Here is a 25,124-nt window from a genome sequence, read left to right on the forward strand (position 1 = left end):
ATAGGGGCTCCTGCTTTGACAGCCTTAATTTTCAATTACAAGTATCGTTCCATTAAAAACAAGGCATAATTCTTAGCAGGGACTCTACATGCTAGGACGTCAGTGTACAAAGAGCATAAGGTATCCATCTGTCTGATAACTACATCTAACCTATGAGTTACCTTTATGACTATTTCTTCTTCTTTTCACCATCCTTCGAAGGCTTGACTTTCGGATAAATTGACATCCCTTAGCTGCTGTTGTAATTTTTCATACTTTTTTCAAGAAACCATTTGTTCTGTAAGTTTTTCTACTGCTAGTTGAGCTTGCATCAAACCCTCTCATAGGGTTACTATCCTCAGATCATTGTCCCCATGGCAGTGGTAAGCAGAAGGTTTACTTGAATCTTCTTATTGCATCGTCTCGTGTTTATGGTTTGCATTCCTTCAGAGGGCTATACCTCTATTTGAACTTCTTTGTCACAGGCCGATATATCATCTGTTTTCACTTCGACATGGGCAACAACTGAATGTTGTTCCTTTTGGTTTTCAATGGCAGACTGCACTTCAACAGGGTTTTGAATGGCAGACTGCACTTCAACAGGGTTTTGAATGGCAGACTGCACTTCAACAGGGTTTTGAATGGTAGACTGCACTTCAATAGGGTTTTGAACGGCAAGCTGGACTTGAGTCCTCCGAATTTTTTTCTTGGGGGGTTTTGCCAGAGTGGTTGCATATCTTACCCTTGAGTTCCTTTTTTCTCTCTTTTCTATTTTCAAAATCTTGATTTGTTGTCAAAGTTGTGCTATCACATTCAGCAGTCTTTGTTGTTCTTTTCGTAATCTCTTAATTTCTTCTATTTCCTTAGAAAGAACAGTTGGCTGTTTACTCAGGCCTAGACTGTTGTCTTGGCCAATTCCCTGGTTCTCTTCTTGGGGTGCTCCTGTGTTGTTCTGATTAGGTTGCTTAAGAGTAAAAACCCTGGCTGGTTCTATTATTTCCTGGGTGGCTTCTTTTTCCACCCCTTCTTCTCCATGAAATTCTTCTGGTGCAGTCTGGCTGGGAACAGATTGTTCCTCCTTTGTATCTTCATCACTTTTCTCTCCAGATATACTTTCATCATGAACATAATGATTCTCTTCTTCTTCTTCCTCGTCGCACAATTCTTCAGATGCATTTTTGTCCTGAGCAGAATGCTCCTTTGGTTCTTCTTCGATATGGAGGTCTAGCGGGCTGAGAGGCTGAGCATATTCACCCATATTGGCTAGAATTTGGGCCAATTCATCCTCTTGCAATGGGTTTTGCAATGGGCTCTCTTCACATTTCCCTGTCTCTTCCTCCGCCTGCTTAGACTGTTCAGTCTCTCCCTCTGTTTCTCCTTCCTCATTTTTCTCCATCTCTTTCTCATTCTCCTCTCCTTCCAATTGTGGGGCTTGCTCATCCCCTGGATCATCTATCTCCACTGGTTGGCTAGTATTCCCTTGGGAATTTTCTAGCCTCCCTCTGATCCATGCCAATCTGATTGATTTCCTCCGTCTTAATGGTCTATTCGATGTACTGGTAGCATGTTTTCATTTTGGGGCTGGCAAAGTCAGTCCCCCATCTATCGTTTCAATTAGTTCTTCCCAACTGCTCTGTTTCTTAGCAAGACTGTGACTAACTATAAGTCGTATCAGCCCATGGTGACTTACTACTAATTCTACGTGTCGTGAGTTTTTCATGCTTTGGGAAACATCATGTAGTAAAGAATTTAAAAATGCAGGCAAATTCACAGAGCATTTTTGTTTTAATACGGCTAAAAGTTTAAGGTGTCGTGTTCTCACCACATCTTTCCAACATTCACAAGTGATGTAGCTCTGAATGATCTTCGCTAATTCTACCCACAGCTCTCCTAATTCTACTGGTAGAACTCCCTTCCTCTTACTGTCAGGTTCTGGTCTTCATCTTGGAAGATTTTTATGATTTTTTGCAGTCTCTCCTTCTTTAGGGTCAACATAGGTCTAGTGGTTGGTAGTCTCGAGACCTTTGCAATTATGTCACCGGTGATTGCTATGTGTCTTCCTCTGACCGTGGAGTGATATTCTTGCAAGTTCTACAAGAATTCTATTGCTACGGTCTCGTTGGATTCCTATAAATGATTGAGATAAACTAGCCATCCTGCCCTTGTCAAGATTTCCCGTGCAGCATAAAAAACTGTCAATACCTGTGGTTCTCTCCGAATTGATCTTCCTCCCATGTTTTAGCACACTGTAAAAATGCAGAAATGGCAATGGAACAACAGGCTATTTGAATTGTTGGAAATACAGAGAAAATAACGAAAAATCAAGGCTCGTTCAAATCCTAAGTCACTTACTAATTGCTGCAGAGCATAATACAAAAATAGCTTAGGAACAAAAAGCCATGCAAATTGAAAAACGATATACCATTAAGCCTTGCTATTCCCAAGTGAAAATTCTCCGAATAATGGTCTGACACATATACCAGCAAATTACGAGGTCACCTGCTTCCCCCCTGCAATGTGATAGGTCGTCCTTAGCCGTCGAATGAGGGAGCGGCGCGCCGAACTTCCATGGTACAAAGTCATAAAGGAACAACATATACTGAAATGCCATGTTTACAAAAGGAGCAGGTTTCCAAAATCAAGGTGTATAATAGGATCACTTAACAAATAAGAGAATGTTGTGATATGATGTGAGGTTGGGAGGATAGGACAGCTGACGTGCACAAAAATTCTGATGCGGTCATTATCAACTTTTACATCATGATTGGTTATAATAGATTTTCATGTGTTGAAAGGTTCAGGGAAGTGATATACATAATCTCATTTGACCTATTACAAAGGTATAAGACAAAGAAGGGTCTCAATGATTGCTATTGTTATATAAGGAATGTGACTTCAATAGCATTAACAGAGCTCTATTGCCCACAAGTGTCCATAACCTTGACAGAGTTGTTTGTTTCACCGATGGAACCATGATCCTTTGTGTATGCTTAGGAAGTGTTGTGCAATGTCAAAATGGAGGTCATTATGCTGGCTTGGTAACCAGTTAAACCATAATGCCATTCACTAGGAAGGAATGAAAGGTGGGCAGGTCGGCTCATGATGAGACCTCCTGTTCCAAGGACTCTTTACTTTTTTTTGATATGCCTCTTGAATCATATCCCTGGTGTGGTGGCCATAGTGGGAATGCCACTTCACTTTCTTCCTTATGATCATGGTAGGTTGGGTCTTGATGAGACCCCCTGTCCTTCATTTGACAACCCATATTAGCAAATCATATAAACATTTTCTCTTTTTTCTCTTTCATAAAGTACTTTCCTATTTATACACAAAGGGATGTTCAACACTCCTTAAGAGTAGGAATGATGGAAGAAGTCTTAACATCTCAATAGAAAAATATACCCTTTGTTCTTATTCCTTAATAATGATCAAAGAAGATTATGGGAATTTAAAAAGAACCACTATGATAAAGATAACCAATCATACCAGTATTAGTAGAATAATGGCAGCAAAGCGATGAATAATTGTGTCCTTTCCTCTTTCCTCCTATCAATGCAAAATAATTTCCTATAAAAATAGCGATTTTATGTAATTTACTAATTCAGTGTGCTCTGGTTTTGTATCCATTGCATAAGTGTATAGTTGTGCTCCAAATCACAAGAAAAAAACTTGAAACTATTGTATATTGAGAGGAATAGCAGCTGTCTTTTGATTGGAACAACAAGGAGAACAAGCATAAGTAAAAGGAATACGAAAATGTTGTCGTTTCAAAGAGGAACAACAAAAAAAATAAGTGTTGTTCCTTTAGAAAAGGAACAATAGAGAATACAAGTGCTATTTCTTCGGGAAAAAAACAGGAACAACAGAAAAATGCAAGTGTTGTTCCTTTGGAAAAGGAACATCAGAAAATACAAGTGTTGTTATTTTGGGAAAAAGGAACAGTAGAAACCAAAGGTGTTGTTCCTTCGGAAAAGGAACAACAAAAAGTGAGAGTGTTGTTCCTTCGGAAAAAGGAACAGCAAAAAAAACAAAAGTGTTGTTCCTTCGGAAAAGGAAAAACAAAAAGGAACAGCCAAAACAAAAGTGCTATTCCTTTGGAAAAAGGAACAACAGAAAAACAAAAGTGTTGTTCCTTCGGAAAAGGAATAGCAAAATGAAAGTGGTTTTCCTTTAGAAAAGGAACAACAGAAAGACAAAAGTGTTGTTCCTTCAGAAAAGGAATAGCAAAACGAAAGTGTTGTTCCTTTAGAAAAGGAACAACAGAAAAACAAGAGTGCACACAAGGGTTGTTGCTTCAGAAAAGGAACAACAGAAAAACTAGAGTGCACACAAGGGTTGTTCCTTCAGAAAAGGAACAACAAAAATGATAGTGATGTTCCTTTGGAAAAAAGGAATAGCAGAAAAATGCAAGTGTTGTTCCTTTGGGAAAAGGAACAGCGAAATGCAGAGGTGCTATTCCTTGAAAAATGAACAGCAAGGCGGTGAGAATGTTGTTTCTTCATAAAAGGAACAACAAAGTGCAAATGCAAAAAAATATCTACAGAGAATAATTTATGCTAACAAAACAAAGGAATTATGTATAGAGTGTAAGAATAGTTGAATCACTTAATGAACCAGAGGTGAGGAAGATTTCTCTTTCTCCTCCAAAATTTGCATGTCGGAGTCTTCGCGGAGTTTGGTAGAAGGATTCCCGAGTAAGTGGTTTGCGATATAGTCAAACTCAGTGGCCGTTTGACTTGAAGGTATGTCCAGATCCGTCAATGGTGATTAGAGTAAGGGTGCCATTATCATGTACCTTCTGGATTTTGTATGGCCCCAGCCAACGAGTTTGAAGCTTCTCGGGAAAATCTTGAAACCTGGAATCGTATAGGAGCACCCAATCTCCTTCGCGGAAGACTTTCTTTTTAATGAGAGCGTCATGCCATTTAGCTCGCTGCTATTGGATCAATGTAGTGTGTTGAAGGGCAGAGAGCCTGATTTCATCTAGCTCATTGATCTACTATAATTTGTTAATCTGTGCTTCATTTAGATCTAGACCGACTTCTTGTGCTGTTCGCAGTGTTTGTATCTCGAATTCTATCGGGAAGATGGGTTCCTTTCCAAATACCAGTTGGTATGGTGAATAGCCAATAGTGCTTCTCCATGTTGTTCTATAAGCCCACAAGGCTTCTGGTAATCTTGCAGCCCAATCGCGTCTATGTGATGCAATGGTTTTTGTTAGGATTTCTTCTATTATTTTATTACTGCTTTCTACTTGACCATTTTCCTGTGGGTGGTATGGAGTAGTAATTTTATACTGGATATGATAGTTTTTTAGTGTTGCAACAATCTTGTTACTAGTAAACTGTGGTCCACCATCTATAATTATATCTCTTGGAATCCCATATCACACAAATATATGGAACAATAACTGTATGACAGAATCCTCTATAGCTCTCGGCAATGCCTCTGCTTCAATCCATTTGGTGACATATTCTGTTGCTACCAAAATATATGTTTTCTGGTTCGAGGATGGGTTAATTGGACCAAAAAAATCGAGGTCCCATCGCTCGAATGGTTTAATAACTAGCTATGGATTCAGGGGCATTTCGTTGGACTGTATAGGGCGTCCTACTCTTTGGTAGCTATCACAAGCTTGAACGAACTTCTTTGCATCTTCGAAGATCGTGGGCCAATAATATCCTGTTTGCAGCACCTTGTCACCAGTTCTTCAATCGGAAAAATGTTCACCACATGGTCCATCGTGACAAGCTTTCAAAATGTCAAAAATTCATCTTTGCGGATGCATCTCTTGATGTGCATATCTGCCCGTGTATGAAACAGGTAAGCCCCAATCCAAGAAAATCGAGTACCTCACTGGACAATCTATTTTCATTCATTTGGGTTCAGATGTTTCGGTAATTTTCCTACTGCTAAATAATTTGCAACATCAGCATACCAGGGTGTTTTAATAGTGACAACAAACAAATGCTCATTTGGAAATTGATCTTCAACTGTTGCTGCGTCCATTGGTTTTGGAATTCGCGAGAGAAAGTCAGCTATAGGATTTTCTTTTCTAGGTCGGTCCTTGATTGTGATATCATATTCCTGTAATAAAATCAGCCATCTGGTTATTCTACCATTTGTGATTGGTTTATTTGCTAAGTATTTTATGGCAGAGTGATCTGCATACAAGATAACAAGATATCCAGTAATATAATGCCTGAATTTATTGACAACATGTATTACAGCTAAAAATTCCTTTTCAGTAACGATATAATTCAATTCAGCATGAGATAAATTCTTGCTAATATAATAAATTGCATATGGATTTTTATCTTCTTCCTTCCCAAGGACTGCTCCAACAGCTGTATTTGAAGCATATGATGAAATTTGAAATGGCAGGTCCCAATTTGGACCTCTAAGGACTAGGGCTGTTGACACAAGATTTTTCAGATCCTGGAAAGCACAGTTGCATTTTTCTGTCCGAAGAAAGTCAACATTGCCTGTTAGTGCATATAGAGGTGCAGAAATATGAGAAAAATGTTCTATAAATCCTCTATAATAACCAGAAAATCCAAAGAAAACTACGTACCTCTGTCTGAGTCATAGGAGTGGGAATTAGAAAAATTATTTGAATTTTGGCCAAGTCTACTTGTATGCTAGTTGCTGAGATATAATGTCCTAAAATAATTCCTTTCATCATCATCAAATTGCATTTTTCATGGCTCAAACAGAGCCTGGTGGCAATGCAGTGCTGGAGCACTTTTTCCAGTGTGTCCAATGCTGGGTCAAAATCATCTCTATATGGTGTAAAATCATCCTTGTATACTTCAAGCCCTTCATTTATTAAGTCTGAAAAGATGTTGAGAATAGCCCTTTGAAATGTGGCAGGGGCATTGAATAGGCCAAAAGGTAAAACTTTGTAGGCAAATATTCCCCAAGGACAAGTAAAAGTAGTTTTGTCTTGGTCTTCAGGGGCAATCTAAATCTGATTGTATCCACTGAAGCCATCTAAGAAAGAAAAGAATTTCTTTCCTACAAAAGTGTCTAATACTTGGTCAAGGAATGGAAGGGGAAACTGGTCCTTTTGTGTTGCTTTATTTAGATCTCTATAATCTACACAAATCCTCCACTTTCCATTCTTCTTTGGCACCACAAAAAGTGGAGAGACCCATTTACTATCGGAGATAGGATAGATGAAGTTCACATCTAAAAGTTTTTGAAGTTCAGCTTTTACAATGTCTTTTAGATGAGGGTTAAGTATCCTTTATGGTTGGTGAACAAGTCTCGCATCTTTCTCTATGTAAATGTGGTGTGTACATAATTGGGGATCAATTCCTTTCATGTCAAGATAGTCCCATGCAAATGCTTCTTTGTATTTCCTTAGTAGTTGGATGAGCTTCTCTTCTTGTTTGGAAGTCAGGTTGGCAGGTATTGTTTGAGACAGAGGTAGTAGGTATTGTTTGATCGTGAGTATCTTTAAGAGGATCTTCTTCTAATTCATTATCAAATGCTGCTTCTATCATGTGACATTGTATGTGGGATCTGGATTCAGCTTGGCTAATAAAATTGTTAATGGCATCATCTTCTGTTTGGTCTTTGAAATCGAGGGCATCTTCTATGGTTAATGGAGATCTAATATTTTCGGTAAGGTATGATATAGGATGTTTGTTAGTTTTTATTATTGTGACACTTTACTGGGCTGGAGGATATAAAGCTAGATTCTTGATATTAGCTCCCTTAGTTATGGTCATACTGCCTTGTCAGTGGCCAATATAAGCATTAGTAGTTGCAAGCCAAGGTCTACCTAAAATCAAAGGATGTCCATCAAGTCAGTTTTTGGGCTTTATTATCAAAAAATCGGCAGGATACTCCCAGGAATCAATGGATATCATGACATCATGCAGTGTGCCCTTTGGCCTAACCACGGATCGGTCAGCTAGTTCTAATAAAGTGGAGGTCAATTCTACTGATGTAATGCCCAGTTTTTGACAAGTGGTGATTGTTAAGATATTAATTGCAGCTCCTAGATCAACTAAGGCATTTGAGAAGGTTTGTCCATTGATTTGTACGGTTACTATTGGATTTCCTGGGTCTTCATATTTAACGGGTGTTTCTCTTCCTGATAATAGGTCGGATAAGGTACCAACTACTTGGACTTTTGGGTTATTTGTTATTTTCCTCCTTGGTTTTTTTATACATAGCTCTTTGATGGTCTTTGCATATATTGGGATGTCTTGAATGGCTTGGAGGAGTGGGATTTTTATGTACAGATTTTTTAGTTCTCCCATAATGTCAAAATCAGGATGTTGTATAGGTCAAGGTATAATTAATCATTCTAGGAATGGGGGAGAAGATGTGGTTGCTTGATCATGAATTTGTTGTTTGGTCACATCCTCTTCTTGTGGCAGTTGTTCTATAGGTAATTGATTTTCAACTTGAGCAGTTTTATCTCCCTCTCTTTCAATGATACGCCCCGATCTTAATTGAAGGTCATTACACTCCCTTAGATCGGTTCCTATCTCTGGTGTTTCAATTATTTTAATAGATTGGACCATTTTGTTGTTCGGATTAGGGTTGGGTTGGGCTGGGAGTTGCGATCTTAAGTTAGACTGGGGGTTTTGTTGTAATGTTGGCAGTGTAGGTTAAGGGAGCGGAATGGTTCCTACTAGTTGCTTCATCGTTCCTTGCCAGTTTGTCTGCCAGGCTTGACTCTGTGAAGTAGGAGGGGACCATTGTGCTAGATATACATTGTTTTGCCAATATGGTGGAGTATAGGGAAAATTTGGCCAACTGGGTTGACTTGTTTGGTTTGGCCATGGTGATGATGAAGGAAATGGTTGATGTGACCAATTCGAGAAGGGAGGTTGATTTTTCCACGCTGTATTATATTGTTGAGCATGATATTGTGGAGGCTGAAAAGAAGAAGTTGGATTTGGGAACATACCTGATTGTCGTGGCTGCCATTGATGATGCTGATTGAGTAGGTACACTAGTTCTAGCTCTTCTTCTGCTTCCTTGTATACTGCTTTCAATCCAGGAAGTGAGGGACAACTGTCTGTCGAGTGGTCTTTTGTACAAATGGCGCAAACTTGAACTGCATCTAATGGACACTCCTTGTGGCTATGTTTCTTTCTGCATTTGGGACAGAAGATTGCCAAATTTTGTTCTGCCTCTGCTTGCTTTTGTTTAGCCTGCATAATATTAAGTTGTGTTTTCAGTGTCCCCAATATGTCAGTTTTAAATTTTTCTAATCAATTTCCAATTTCTGCGCGAGTTACTCCCTCTGCAGAGATCTTGTTGTCCCTTATAAACCTGTCATGTTCCGCTGGTTTCAGTCTTGTGCTGCCTCTCGAGCTGTTGATACATAAATTAATAATGTCAGCAAAATTCTCTTGATAAATATCTCATTTTCCCATAATATTTAGTGTTTCAATCCATTGTTCCTTCATTACCCTAATTAATGTTGTTTTTAAGACATTATCAGGTAAGGGTAATGATGCATAAGGAGATCTTTGAAGATTATACTGAAAACGCTCAACATATTCTTCTTATGTTTCATTTGGTCTAGCTACCATCTGAAATATTTCATCTTTTAACTCTCTAGACCTGCAATAATCCTGATATTTTTTAGAAAAGACTCTTTCATTTGATCCCAGTTATTTATAACACCACCACCCAACCCCATAAACCATCTTAAAACAACCCCTTTTAATGTAGAGGGAAATAATTTCAGTTTCTGGGGATCAGTGGTATAGTCATATCCTCTACATAGCACATCAAATTCAAATAAGAATGCATCCGGATCTTCTGATGTAAGGCCATGGAATGTAGGGATATGCTGGAGAGGAATTTCTTTCATAGGTGCATTAGCTGCAGTATCCACAATGGATTATTGCAGTGTAGAGGTTTGGGTGTTTGGCTGCTTCTCGGCCATTTGGTCAAATATATGCCAATAGCCTTCTGGGATATCTAGGAGGGTATTCCTAGGTTGTCGAAGGGGAATGGCTCCAACAAAAATGGCATTAACAACACTTCCTTTATCTGGGATGATGAGAGTGCCTAATGTCTGGGGGGATTCTGGTTCTTGAGTTTCTTCAACTTCATTATAAATGATTTTTGCAGTGCTTCCCTTATCTGGGCCGCTTAATGGCTGAATTATCCCAAGAGGAGATCTTGGTTCTTCAGTTTCCCCGATTTCTCCTCTTCCTTCACAGAGGTTGCTAAGGTTCCCTTCTTGCATTGATTTTGGGCTAGAATTTTCAATTTCTTGAAAATCTTACTCTTCGGTTTGACTATGCACCTCAGCAAAGGCTACAAATGGTGATCCTGTGGCCTAAAGGGAACTAGTAGGCTGTCTAGAAGTAACTTTTCTAGGTCCTACTGAAGTCTGAGATTCTGCTTTCTTAAGAATTTCATCTATAAAGGTCAATCAGCCAAGGGTCACTAGCCCCTTAGCTTTGTCAGGCTTGGGTAGAGGTTTAGGATTCTTTTCAAGCTTTTTCTTCTTAGTCATGCACACAAATCAACTACTAATTTCTACCCAAAGAAATCAAAAAAAAATCTGCAAGAAAGTGGGCGGGGAGCAGGGCTATTACATGCTCCATACGCAGGTTCTTACCTTTCATTTTTAAAACCCAATTCTGTCCTAGCAGGTTCTTACACTACTCTGGAAAAGAAACAAATGGCTACACTCTTCCCTGGCAATGGCGCCAAAATGTCGAGCAGTAAAAAGGGTCTTTTTCACCTCTATTTACCCTACATTAACTTATCAATCTAGGAACGATTTGTTATCTCAAAGAGTGTACTCAATTTGAGGTAGTCATTTGTCAGAGTAATGCTAGTGGTATAGTGCTCTAAATACAAGAGTAAACCGATGCTTAAAACAAGATCGACTTACAGAAAAGCTCCTTAAGACTCAAATCATGCATTCAGAAAATGGTAGCAATTTATCAGTCAAGGGTACATGTTCGTTGGATAAATCGATCTTGCAGACAAGGCCGATCTCCCTATTATCTAAAGATATCTAGCAACAAGAAAACAAGCAAATCTATCTTTCTCTAAACATATACGACTCATTAATAAAAACTATAGAGGTGTTTAGACCCTACCTTAAGTCCAACGCTACTTTGTAGCATCCATCCTTCAACCATCCAAAAGAGTTTCCTTTTGAGAACCTACAAACACAAACAAGAAAACATCAAATCACACCTGCATAGCTAATATCATAAATCATGTTCATTATGGTGATCAAGGAATCCATAAAATAAACCATAAAACACAGCTTATTGAGAAAAAAAAACTTATTTGTATTAACTTTGAAGTAGAAGAACCTTACAACCTTTGGTGCCTTGATGTTGAACAAGCTTTTCCAAGGGTCCAAAATAGGAATCTCCTTTGCTTTGAAAAGCCTCACACTCTTCCAAATGAGATCAAAGAGGTATGTAATCTCTCCTCATAAAAGATCAATTGGGAAGACTAAGTTCCAGTAGCATTTCACCTCAAAAATATATAGCTTTTTTCCCTCCTAGTAACTAGCCCAATCTTTCATTTTATAGTGCAGAGGAAGGAGGTTACAGGTCCACCTATGAAGGGATAGATTCCTCCTTCAAAGGGATAAGCTCCTCACATCAAGGGGTTAGCTCCTTAAGGTATGGGATGCATGAAACTTAAGGGAGTGAACTTGCCACCTCAAGATTCCTTCCAAAACCTTCTAGAAATGACTCAAAGTGAGTTTTTAAGAATATACTTGCACTTTTTTAACTTTTACAGGGGTACTCACCCATAACACAGAGACGGAGTGCTCACGTGCACAGGAAACATGACCTTCAGGTGCGGGAACGCAGGTAATGCTAAGAGATGTTGGAAATAATACTGAGAGGGCGGGTGAATCAGTATTATCAAATTCTTTTCAATATACCCTCTAGATCTATAATCTAATTTATTCTTCAGATGTTGACCATTAATTTGAATGTCAGTACCATATAATAATGAACATGAACAAGAAAAATAGACAGTCACACCAAAGAACACCAGATATAAGGTGGAAACCCAATGTGAGTGAAAACCACCTGCTGCAATGTGTCTCTATCTTCTTTCAATTAGAAACTTCTTTTTACAATGATTCTGTATTGGTGCGGTCCTTTACCAGTACGCAGGCTGCAACCTGTAGAGAGCTACAACCCTCTCTTGTTTTCCAGACTCTCCTGGAAGGGAGCTACAACCCCCTTAGCTCTTGTACTAGCTGAGCTACTAGTACGTAGGTGCTCACCTACTAAAGGCTTCAACTTTCTCTTTTCTTCTAGGGACCATGTTTCATAAATTTTCAAATTGGATCCAACAATCTCAATCAAACATCAATTAGATCTGTAATAAACCAACTTCCTTGTGCAAGTATTGAATTAATAAATTCTCAGAACACAGTACCAGTACTCGGACACCAATTCAGAACCCTAAACATAGCAGTGATAGACAAAAGTAGCTAAAACATATATCAAGAGAAAAGTCTGCAACTTCACCAATAGTAACCTACGGATGTCCGCACTTTCTCTGTCAGTGGCCTGCATACCTCTACACCTGCGTTGTCTGTGCTTAGCGCACCCCTGCACCTGCACTGTCGCTGCTCCGCACACCTCTGCACCTGTATTGTTGGCTACTCCATGCACCTCCGCACCTGCACTGTTGGCTTCTCCACGCACCTCTGCACCTAGTGCGTCTTCTGATCTGTGCACCTTCGCACCTGAACTGTTAGCTTCTCCGCGCACCTCCGCACCTGGATCATCTTCTGATCTGCGCACCTCCGCACCTGCACCCATGTCTAAATTGTGCACCTCAGCACTTTCACTATGGTTCACCTACGGTCCTCCGAATGGAGCCAAATTATCAGTCCTCAAATTTTTCCCAGACTGTTAGATCCACAGATCTGATCATGCGTCAAAGTAGATCGTCCTTCTAATGCTCAGATCTCTCCTTGATTTAGCTATCATTCACCAACCGATTTCCAGAAATTTAGATCTTGATTCTCTTTAGATATTCAACACACATAAGTGCCTATCCAAATGATCTCCTTTCCTTTTCATAGGCAAGCCCTTACTCAAACCATGGACTAAAACCATAGAATTCCAATACAAGGGACCCAAAACCTGGGTTCAATACTTTCAGATGCAAAACCACGAACCAAAACCATAGGATCAACAACGTCGGACTAAATACCATGGATCAACCATAAAATTTCCCTCGTGCGTGCGTTTCTCTACATGAAAGTGAGTGAATTTGAAGTCCGCACCTTTTGTTTGGAGAACCTGTGGGTATGTTTGCACCTCTTGTTCGGAGAACCTGCAGGCCCATGGCTTTTGTTCGGTGCACCTGCGGGTATCTCATTTTCTAACATTTTGAGAGCCTGAACTGATTTGCCACTTTGAGTGAGTTTCCATCAAGAACAACACTTATGCCATAGTGCCACATCTGTGTCATAATGCCAACAATCTCCCCCTTTGGACTTGATGGAAACCCCAAGATCCTCAAAATCATTCTCCCCCTTTGTCATCAAGGGCAAATGGTTATGCTCCCCCTGAGAACATGCTGAAAACTCTGCTTTACTGTGCTGATCATGCTCCCCCTGACTGTAGGCCAGATCTGCAAAAGAAATTTTCTTCAAGAAGAACCATAATCCACCATACACCATAAATGACCTTCGTATCACCAAAAGACTCTATACGTACATTCATCACCCAACCAAGTGGGGTTACATTATAAATTTACATATGAAAACCAAGTACATTATATCATTCATCCTAGGCATAGAGGGGAAACCAAAATAGGCCGTTACATGACCTTGACAAAAGAAATATAAGACATAGAGACAAAACATTAGCAACATTATTCAGATCAGCATCCATGTTCTCCTTGTGTACTTGCTCCTCCAAGATCTTCTACAATAATGCCAACAATGCATTATTAGAAGAATATATGCTCCCCCTGAACCTGTGCCAGTTGTTCTTTGACCAATCCATAAACCAGCGAATGTACGCGTATACCCCATATGAAACTCGCGTACAACCAACTATCTCTGAAACAGACAAGATTCAACAGCAAGATGATGCATCAACTACCCGCAGTGTTTGTCTGAGGTATTCAAAGGTCTCCCTGGGCAGTGGTTTGGTGAGTATATAAACAACTTGTTCCTTAGAGGGAACATACTCCAACTTGACCTTTTGTTCAAGCACTTGTTCCCGAAGAAAATTATATTTGATAGGTATATGCTTGGTCTTTGAATGCATGACTGGGTTCTTTGAAATGTTGATAGCACTTGTATTATCACATAGGATGGAGATAGGTGGAGTACAAGTGATTTGAAAATCCTGCAAAGTTTGCATCATCCAAAGAAGTTGTGTGCAACAAGATGCAGAAACCACATACTCTGCTTCAGCTGTAGATAATGCTATTGAACTCTATTTCTTGTTGAACCAAGATACTAATCTGGAACCCATGAAGAATGCACCACCACTAGTGCTTTTTCTGTCATCCACACTTCCGGCCCAATCTGCATTTGTATAAGCATGAAGTGTGAGATCTGTATCTCTAGGATACCATAAGCCATAGTTTTGAGTTCCTTGAAGATACTTGAAGATTCTCTTAACTTCCTGAAGATGAGTTTCCTTTGGATTTGCCTGAAATATTCCAACTATTCCCACTGCATGCATGATTTCTGGTTGGGTACCTGTCAAATAAAGCAAACTTCCAATCATGGATCTATAGGTTGGTTGATGCACTGCTGCTGATTCATCATTTGCACTGAGGCTGCATCCTGTAACCATAGGGGTACATACTAGTTTCGAATCTTCCATGCCGTATTTCTTCAAGATCTGCTTGAGGTACTTGGTTTGAGATAAAAAGATACCGCCTTCATTTTGTTGGATTTGTAGACCAAGAAAATATGTCAGCTCTCCAAGCAATGACATTTCGAATTCTTTCTACATTACCAAGGCAAAATTTTGACTCATAGCTTCTTCATTGCTGCCAAAGATAATATCATCTACATACACAACAAGTATTAGCAATTTGTCATTTTCAATTTTTATATAAAGATTGTTATCTACTGATCCTTTTGAAGAACCTTGTTGATGAAGGTATTTGTCCAAACGATAGTACCAAGTCCTTGGAGCCTATTTAAGACCATAGAGAGCCTTTTTTAGTCTACATACAAGATTTGGATCATCCCAAGGATGAAACCATCTGGTTGCTCAATGTACACTTCTTCCTCTAAGTCTCCATTCAGAAAGGCTGATTTCACATCCATTTGAAATACTTTGAACTTCTGAAAGCTAGAGAGAGCAAGGAACATTCTGATGGCCTCAAGTCTAGCAACGGGAGCAAAAGTTTCTTCAAAGCCCATTCCTTCTTGTTGAGCATAACCTTTACAAACAAGTCTGGCCTTGTTTCTAATTACTTCCCCATTTTCATTCAACTTGTTTTTGAAGATCCATTTTGTCCCTATGACATTCTTATCTTTTGGTCTAGGAACCAACTCCCAAGAGTTATTCTTTTCGATCTGCTCAAGTTCTTCATCCATTGCCTTGACCCAACATTCATCTTTGCATGCCTCTTTTACATTTTGTGGTTCAGTGGAGGAGAGTAATGCCAAATAGCTTGAAGCTTCTGCAATTGTTCTTCTTGTTTGTATACCTGCCTGCTTTTGCCCCAAAATTTGAGATTCTGGATGATTCTTTTGAACATACCTGGATGGAGTATTTTCCTGTATCCTTATCTGTTCCTCTGGTGCCTCATGGGTTTCTTCTTCATCATGAATCTGATTTGGATAGTCCTCATCATCTTCGAAGTCTTCAAATCTTACCTATTTGGGAGTGATTTCTTCTTCATCTACCACTACATCAACGCTATCGACAATTCTTCCAAGCCTTTTATTGTAACATTTGTATGCTTTGCTGTGAGAAGAATAACCAAGGAGAATGCCTTCATCTACTCTAGGTTCAAACTTGCCAATATTTTCATCATTATTTTTAATATAGCATTTGCTTCCAAAAATTTTGAAATGTTTTATCGAAGGAGTCTCACCATACCAGATCTCATGAGGAGTTTGAGTGCTGTTCACCCGGATATTTGTCTTGTTGAGAATAAAAACTGCAGCAAATGTGGCTTCACCCCAGAAGGTTGCGGGAGTTCTAGACTCATCAAGCATAGCACGAGCCATTTGTTGAACCATTCTATTCATGCTTTCCACTACTCCATTTTGCTGAGTCCTAGCTGTAGAGAATTCCCTTCTTATTCCATGTTCTTCACAAAAATAAAAAAATTCATTCGAGGTAAACTCCCCACCTCTATCAGACCTGAGGCATTTGATTTTGTGATCTGATTCGTTCTCCACCAAGGCTTTGAATTATTTGAACTTTTCAAAGGCTTCGTCTTTGTGCTTCATAAGTCCTATCCAACACATCCTGGAAAATTCGTCAATGAATAATATAAAATATTCTTCTCCTCGAGGTGACCTTTTCCTAGATGGACCACATACATTAGTATGGACAAGTTCAAGTGGCCTGCTGGCTGATCCTTCCTTCTCAGGGAAGTTAGTTCTGGTTTGCTTACCAAACTGACACGATTTGCATACTGTATTGTCTGGAATTCTGATGTCTGGAAGACCACAAACTACCTGGTATTTGCATGTTTTCCTTATCTGTGAGAAGCTAAGATGCCCCAATCTTCTGTGCCATAACTAGTGTTCATCATTCTTGCTTAGATAGAATTGATTTTGTCCTTCTTTGAATATGTATAAATTATTTGGAGTCCGTATGCCTTTGATCACTGTTTTTCCTGTATCAAGATCACGAACACTACATCCATTTGATCGAAATATTACCTCCGTTCCTTGATTTCACATCTGACTGACACTCAATAGATTATGCTTTAAGCCATCAACATACATAACATTTCCAACTTTGACCTTTTATTTCAACTGAACAGAACCTTTACCTTTTATGAGCGTAGGGGTGTCATTTCCAAATGAGAGCTTCTTCTCCTTCTCTAAGGCACTATATTACTGAAGTTTTCCTTTATCACCCATCATATGTTTCGAACATCCATTGTCGATGTACCATTGATTTTCTTGCCCTTCCGCATATAAGGATATACCACATCTTTTTGGTTGCGGTTCTTTCATTCTCCATGTTTTGGCATTTGAGGCTTGTTCCTTTGTTTGCCGAAACCTGCTCCTGCATTCAGAATCTTCATGACCGAATTTGTTACAAATAGAACATTCAATTTCATTCCCAAGGGCAGAAAAGTTATTGTAGGTTCTTTTCATGATCCCAGTCATACTTCTTTGTTTTTGATCTTTTCTAGTCATGATTGTCTTATAGGCAACACATTGAGCTGCTTTGTGACCAAAGTTATGACAAGAGAAACATTGGCCATTGAAAAAACTCCTGCGATTATCAAATCTACCAACCGAATGATTGTAGTTTCTATCGACATCCATTCTTGAGGAAAATTGAGAATGTTTTACCTGTGGCTGGTTGTAGCTTCTGTTCATCCTTAAAGTAGATTACCCCTGATTTACCTGGTAGTCTTTGTTCATTCTTGAGGTAAATTGTCCCTGATTTACCTGGTGATCTCCATAGTGCCTTTTTTGTCGATTGTCAATTTGTTCACTCCTCCTTACTGCATCAAGATAACTTTTGGAGGTGGATGGTTTCTGTGCTTGAGATGCTTCTTCATTATATCCCAGACCTGTCTTGATTAGAGAAGAATGTTGCACATTGATAATCTCATCTAGAGTTTCAGATCCTTTAACAAATCTAAGATTAAGCGCTTTTGTTTTCTCAATCTCTTTTCTAAGACCCACAATTTCACATTCCAACTTTTCATGATGTTTTTCCCTTTCAGCCAGTTGGAATTGCAAAGTATCAATAATCATATTTTTCTCTTCTAAACAAATTTTGAGTTTAGAAATCTCTTTATACAGACCTTCTTCATCTATAGCATCCATGAAATCATCATCTTCAAAGGCCATTAAAAGTCTATAATTATTACCTTGTTCATCTTCATCACTATTTGAAAGTCCATCATTGTCTTCATGAGTGTAATAGCTTTTCTTATTTACATTCTATTTCTTGTTCCATCTAACAGGTTCCTTACCTTTGTCAAGCTTATCCTTATGAGGACACTTGGTAGCATAGTGACCAAATCTTCCACAAGCAAAGCATTTGAAAGGTAACTTACCTCTTAATCTTCCAGCACCCCGTTGAAGGTTCTTGACAAAATTTGATTCTTCCTCTTCTTCTGACATATGTCCTGACTCATAGTAATCTCCTTTGCCTGTAGCCTTGAACACAGCTTCTCTCATGTCTGATGCTCCTCCTTTCCTCATTTTGTAAGCAGTTAGAATCCCGTGCAGCTGTGACATGGTAAGTTGCTGTAGATTCTGTTTTTCTTCTATTGCAAATACTTTTGAACAATCTCATTTATACGTAGAAAATAGTTAGCCACACTTTCATCATTGTACATTTTGAGATTTTCATACTGAATTCTGAGGGTTTGAAGTTTTGCCCGTTTTACCTATTCATCTCCTTCATAGCTCAGAACGATCTTATCCGATATTTCTTTTGTGGATTTGTCACACGGAATCTGTCAAGGGTGCGGACACGACTGACCTTCCTAGAAGTCTAAGACATTCTAATGACAAACAAGACAAAATGGAGTGATCTTTCTCTAAATACACCTTTTACAACATGAAAACTACAAGTGTTTAGGCTTACCTTATTCCAAAACGCTGTTGTTGAAGTCCGTTCTTGACGATCCGGATGAGCTCCTCCTTCAAGTCAATTCCTGCAACCACAAACAATCAAACAATTACCAAGCACTTGCATTTCATATAATAAAACATATATTCAACATGCAGACCAAGGAACACATGAAATAACTTATTAACATAAGCTATTGAGAAAAATAAACCAGTTTGTATTAATAACGAAACAAAGAAACTCTTACAACCTGGCCTTGGTGTTGTGCAAGTTCCTCCCAGGGTCCATCAAGGGTTTTCCTCTACTTTGACAAAGCTCACCCTCTCCCAAGTAGAATCAAGTGAAGACAATCTCTCCTCACAAAGGCTCTAATGGAAGACCTAAATCCTGCAGCATTTACCCAAAGAAAATGTATAGCTCCAACCTCCTTTCCTTCTGGCTCAATGCCTTCATTTATAGTGCTGTAAAGAGGTTATTCAGGTCCACTATCAATGGGATCATCCCCCTCTATGGGTGGGATAGCTCCCTTATTGATGGGATAGGTTCCCCCTTAATAGAGATACATGAACCAACTGGAGGCGCATCCATTTCATCAAACCGACCTCTAGAATGTTCTAGAAGTAACCACAAGTAACTTTTTCAAGATAAAACTCGCGCATTTTGCCTTTTACAGAGGGACGCACCTGTCCCTTAACATACAGAGCGTCCATGGACGCATATTTTGTGAACATGGTCAGCGTCCCCGCAGGTAAGGCTAGAGAGAACCTGCGACCCCAGAGATAAACATGATTTTTACAAGACTTTCTCTCTTCTTTGAGTTTGAGATGGATAACAGAGGCATGAGACTTGCCTAAGAGGGTAGCATGACTTGTTGATTGGAGCCATACTAACTGTAAGTAGTCAAGGTGACATTTTTTAGTGTAACAGATTGCCCCCTAAAGTGCGAAGCCTGGAATAGAATAGGGTTTTGTAATTCTAGGAAGGGTGAAGCGCTTTATCATTTCAAGGATTGCCTTGTGGATGGCCTGGTTGGAACCTGCAATTTTCAACACAAAATACATGGATAAGATTATATCATCACTGAGGTAGGCATTCCCATACTCAGATTCAAAACTTTAACTAATGGACTAACTATTCTGATATAGGAATGATCTTGCAGTACATCATTTTTATAGACTTTTGTAGACACAGTATGGACGCAGCCATCTGTTTATGATTAGTCTACATAGATAATGAATACAAAACTCCTCGCAGCCTGGATGGTAGAAACTAGATCCAGGGTCTTCACTTCTACTTCCCGAATTGGTACGATTCTAGCCATGTGATTAAATGATTCGATGTCGAACATGGTAGAAACCACTTGATTACCAGTCAATGATGTAAACTGTTAGCAAGCGTGAGAGAAACCACCAGTAATGTCAATGGTTCTCAAAGTACCAAGCACAACCCGTGAAATGTGAATAGATGTTTTGATGTCGAACACTTCACGGAATCCTTTGATCGAAAGTCAATGATGTAAACTGACGTCAAAGGCGAGAAACCTGCCATTGATGCATGCAGACTTCAAGGTACTGTCGATTCCTAAGTCATCTTTCTAGATAATGTGTCGATGTCGATAGAAAGCGACCCGTTGCAGGCAAGCCTGCAACACGAAATCATTGTTCAAGTTGAAGAAATGTTGCTGTAAGGACTGACTCAGGGATGGTCAATGGATGACAAGTATTTTGCAGATGAAAGTTTTGCTTGCAGACCTCTTGAACACATAACGACACAACAGATGGTTTGGTGACGAATAACTCAAAGTTGATCCCTGAACCCGGTTAAAGATTTTCAAAGTGATTTAGTCAACTGTGAGGTAAAAGATTTCCCAACCCAGGTGAATGAAAAGTGTCGTGTTCAAGAGCGGTAATAAAGTTTCTTCTGAGGCAAAAGGTGACAAATAGGTTCATTCTTCTCTTTTTTCCCCCACCATTTCTGGCAAGTACCTCTTTATTTTTAACAAGCTTGAGGAGGATAACATATGCTTGATTATAAGCTCATCCTTCGGACGAGTCCAACCTAGTTTAAATGCGAACCCTAGGAAGGAGTGGTTCGTTCCTGTTTGTAATTGAACAGGTCCTTTACTGTAAAAGTTTAACGAGCCCAGTATAGGAGAAACTCGGCGTTTTTCAATTTTAGAGAGTCTGAAAAACTTAAGGAAACTCCACGTTGAACTTTTTCGTATATTTGTGTCCCTCAAGCCCGAAAAAGTATAAAATAATACCTGGGGGAACCGCTTGATCTTTCGACCAAGGAGTACTTTCATAATAGTATCGTTGACCTGAAAAGTAAAAAGCGATCAAAGACACGTCGTTTTATTTCCTTATCGAGTTTGAAACGACAAAAACCCGGCAATCTTTTCCTGATTTTACGGTCAGAAAAGAGCTAAAAGGGGACCGTCTTTTAATTCCGTTTTAACGAGTGAAAAAGAAACACTCGGCGATCTTTTCATGTTTTAGGAGTCAGAAAAGGGCTTAAAAGATGACTCTGAAATTTTGTTTGTGAAAAATTATAATTTCCCTTGAAATCCCTTCGTCCTGCACAAAAGCGACACATTACTCATACCTGTTTAAAATAGGCAAAAATACATTTGAAAACATCTTTTCATGGTAAAAAATGAACTAATTCATCCAAAAAACCTATAAAAAGACCTTTTACCATGTCATTTTTACCGTTTCACTGTTGAGGTTGAAAAAGGAGCTTTTGACAAGAAACTTCCCGTGGTTGCTGCGGAAAATCTGACCGTCGGAATCGAACGCCGCTTCACCGAGGTATTTTACACATCCCACTCTTCATTTTTATCCGTTTAGTTTTTTGTTTTTGGTCTCTGTTTCATTTTTTGGGGGGTTTTGGGTTCAAAATGCGCCCCTCGGCGGACGCAGGTGCCCTTCGGGTGGGCCGCGTCCCCCGACTTTTTCTCACACGGGAAAAAGGTCTGGGGACGCAGTCCGCCTTCAGGCGAGCTGCGTCCGGACGCCCTGTGCTAAAAAGCCGGGGTGCGTCTTCCGCAAAGGGCGCATTTTAAAACCCTAACTCTCTCAAAAAACCACCAAATTTTCTCAAATTAATTTCTAATTGACTCTTTTGATGTGCAGGGGCCAAAACATGTCGGACTGGAGAGAGAGAGAGCACGTAGAAGACGATGAAGCTGCGATTAACCACCAACCCTCTCTGGATGCCTTAAGAACATGTGGATTGTACAAATATTGGACCATACCGGGCATGAGGGGCCAGGTAAGATTTTTGGAATGGCTAGTTGAGCGATGGAACGTTCAAGATCAATGCTTTTACATTGGAGGGCACCAGCTCGAGATAGAGCCCTCGGATGTATACTTTCTCACTGGCTTGCCAAACAGAGGTGAGCAACTCAACCTTGCGGGGACCAGGCCGGGTGGCCAATCCCTTGATGATCTCCGCGAGGAGTGGTGCAGACCAGGGACTCGCCATAAAAAGGGCGTGGAGATAAAGCACATCGCTCTGGCGGAACTTAGAGTTATTGCATTTACGGTCACTAGGATTTGTGGCGCGGCCGCCTTGCACATTGCTTCCGGATCCCAAATGCGGATGGCAGTTGACTGTTACCAAGGCACCATCTTCAACTGGTGCGAAGCTGTGTCGGCTCATATGAAGAGCCAACTAACCAAGGCAAAGAACGGACGACTAAAGACTTTTGGATATGGGCCTTTAGTCGTGAGCTTTGCCTTGGAGAGAGTTCCTATGCTGATCCCTCAGCAACTCACAGTTGATGACTTGGGTCCTCGGGAGCCAAAGCTTGTTCGATGGGTTGCGGTGATGGCCCGGCATCCTGACGAGGGTGCTGCAGTGGTTCGATTCTCTGACAGTTACTTCGACTGGCTAGAGGGCCAGCTTTTTGTGATACAAGACTTTCCATATGCCGGAATGGATTTCAGAGGTGATCCGGACATGGTTCTTCCACAGGGAGAACAATGGGATGACAGAGGTACTTTCATTTTCACAAGTTTTCTAATTATGTATTTTTTATTTTTCATATATATCGTCTCAACGTAACAGTAAAATTTTAAAAATGCAGATGTTGGACCACAGCGTCCAGCCAATCTCCGGCCTTACGACAGACGACATCCAGCTGCACCGGCACCGGCCTTACAGGATGCGACAGCAGAAGTACTAGCCGATTTGGAGCATGATCTAGAGCGTCTCACGGCAGATATACCTGAGACTACTATGGATGACATTCCAATGAGGCTTCAGCGCTTCGTGGTTGCAGTCCCTGGACCGTTTAGGAGATTTCTGCGCAAGATAGCCCGCGCAGTGGTGTCGTACAGAGAGCACCACCAGTGATTGACTAGTCACTTTTGTAGTCACATGTGACATTTTTGACTTTTTGCACTATCATTTTGCCGATCATAAGGTGTGTTAAACCTATGATCGAAGACGATGTATATATTTTTGGACACACTTCTATCTATATCTATATATCACTATTATCGGCTTATCTTGTTTAACATGTATGATGAAATGTCTTTAAATTTACTTGCATGATTATTATAAATGTCTGTCCAACACTTGAGAAGCAATTGCATCTGCTAATGTATTCAAAGACCTTGGAATATGTTGATATTCAATGTAATCAAATTCACGTTCCAAGAGACGCACTCTCAAAAACAACCTTAATAACACAGGATTTCTAATGGCATAAACTCTATTAAGCTGTAATACAACAAGTTCAGAATCTAACCTCACTATCAAACGTCGAATTCCAAATGAAATAGATTCGGATAATAATTCAACCACTGCACTGTATTCTGCAATGTTATTCGTTGTTTGACCGAGGCTTACCCCATGCATAGAAACTAACTCGTCAGAGGGCGAATAGATAACCCAAGCTGCGGAAGAGATATTCCGTGTACTACGACAAGCACCATCAGCAAATCCAATGTATGTTTGGAGAGGCGTCGACATCTACAATATCAAGAGTAAAACCAAGATGAGCCAAAATAATGACGAAAAACCACACTTGCTAAGCTAAGCACACTGACTAAACTAACACACTTGCTAGCTAGAAAGGAAATCTAACCTATCTAAAAATTTCTCCATCCACCATTTTAAGCATAATACCTCTTTAGGTAAAGTCCATTTCTGGGTTTGCCCAAAGAGTCCCCATCAAAATCAACTAACTCATAAGCCCCTTTTGCTAGCTTTCGCTTTACAATGTAGGGCCCATGCCACATGGGAACGAATTTTCCAGCACCTAGCTTATCGTTTGCTTGATCATATAATAGTACTAGGTCTCCTTCCGAAAAACTTCGAGGGGTTACATTTTTATCGTACTGAGCTTTCATTCGTTTCGCGTGAGTCTCGATAGCTAAAGTAGCGTCACGTCGAGTCTCATCTAATTTAGCTAAGTATAACAACCGTTTCTCCTCTTCGGAAGTAGCTGGAAGTAATTCGACAGCCATTTGAAGTGATGGGATTTCGCACTCAATAGGTAACACAGCTTCTAAGCCATAAACTAGCTGAAAAGGGGTGAAACCTGTTGAATTTTTCACTGAAGTTCGATATGCCCATAGTGCCGAAAATAACATGTTATGCCAATTCGTTCGATGGATACCAATGATCCGTCGAATCATGACGACTAGAACTTTGTTGATTGACTCAACCAAACCGTTGGCTTGCGGATAATAAGGTGTAGAGCTATCGTGGCGCAAACCAAGCTGGCTTGTAAGTTCAGTCATCATGACATTTCGAAAATGGCTTCCATGGTCCGTAATGATTGCTTGTGGGACACCAAACCTAGTTATGATATGATTGAATACGAAAAGTGCAGCTGTCTTGCCGCTTGCGTCGAATGTAGGCATCGCCTCGGCCCACTTAGTAAAATAATCAACCGCAAGGATGATATACGCATGCCCCCCGGCCGAGTGAGGGTTACAAGTAATAAAGTCAATGCCCCATTTGGCGAATGGACCAGCGGCAATTATAGGGTGGAGAGGAGCAGGTGGAGCGCGCATCTTGCGATCAAACACTTGACAGTTGTGGCATTTTCTGACGGCAAGGATACAATCTTTAAACATAGACGGCCAGAAATAGCCAGCGCGCAACACCTTCTGAGCTGTGGCATACCCAGACATATGACCGCCACATGCTCCAGAGTGACAATCATTCAAAACTCTCTCAGCCTCATCGTGAGTTAAACAACGTCGAAAAACTAAGTCTGCCCCCAGGCGATAAAGTGTATCTCCAATAATTCTGTATTGCTGGGATTGAAACCGAATTTTTCGACGGTTTTCCTTGGAAGCTTCAGGCCGAAAGGTTTGGGTTTGGAGATAGATGATTATATCCCCATACCACGGATCTACAGTGCTAATAAGAAACAAAGATTCGTCCGCA

The sequence above is a fragment of the Pinus tabuliformis genome, chromosome 8, assembly GCF_031772625.1.
Source record: "Pinus tabuliformis cultivar Carrire ecotype Pingquan chromosome 8, CPIR1, whole genome shotgun sequence".
Classification (NCBI taxonomy): Eukaryota; Viridiplantae; Streptophyta; class Pinopsida; order Pinales; family Pinaceae; genus Pinus; species Pinus tabuliformis.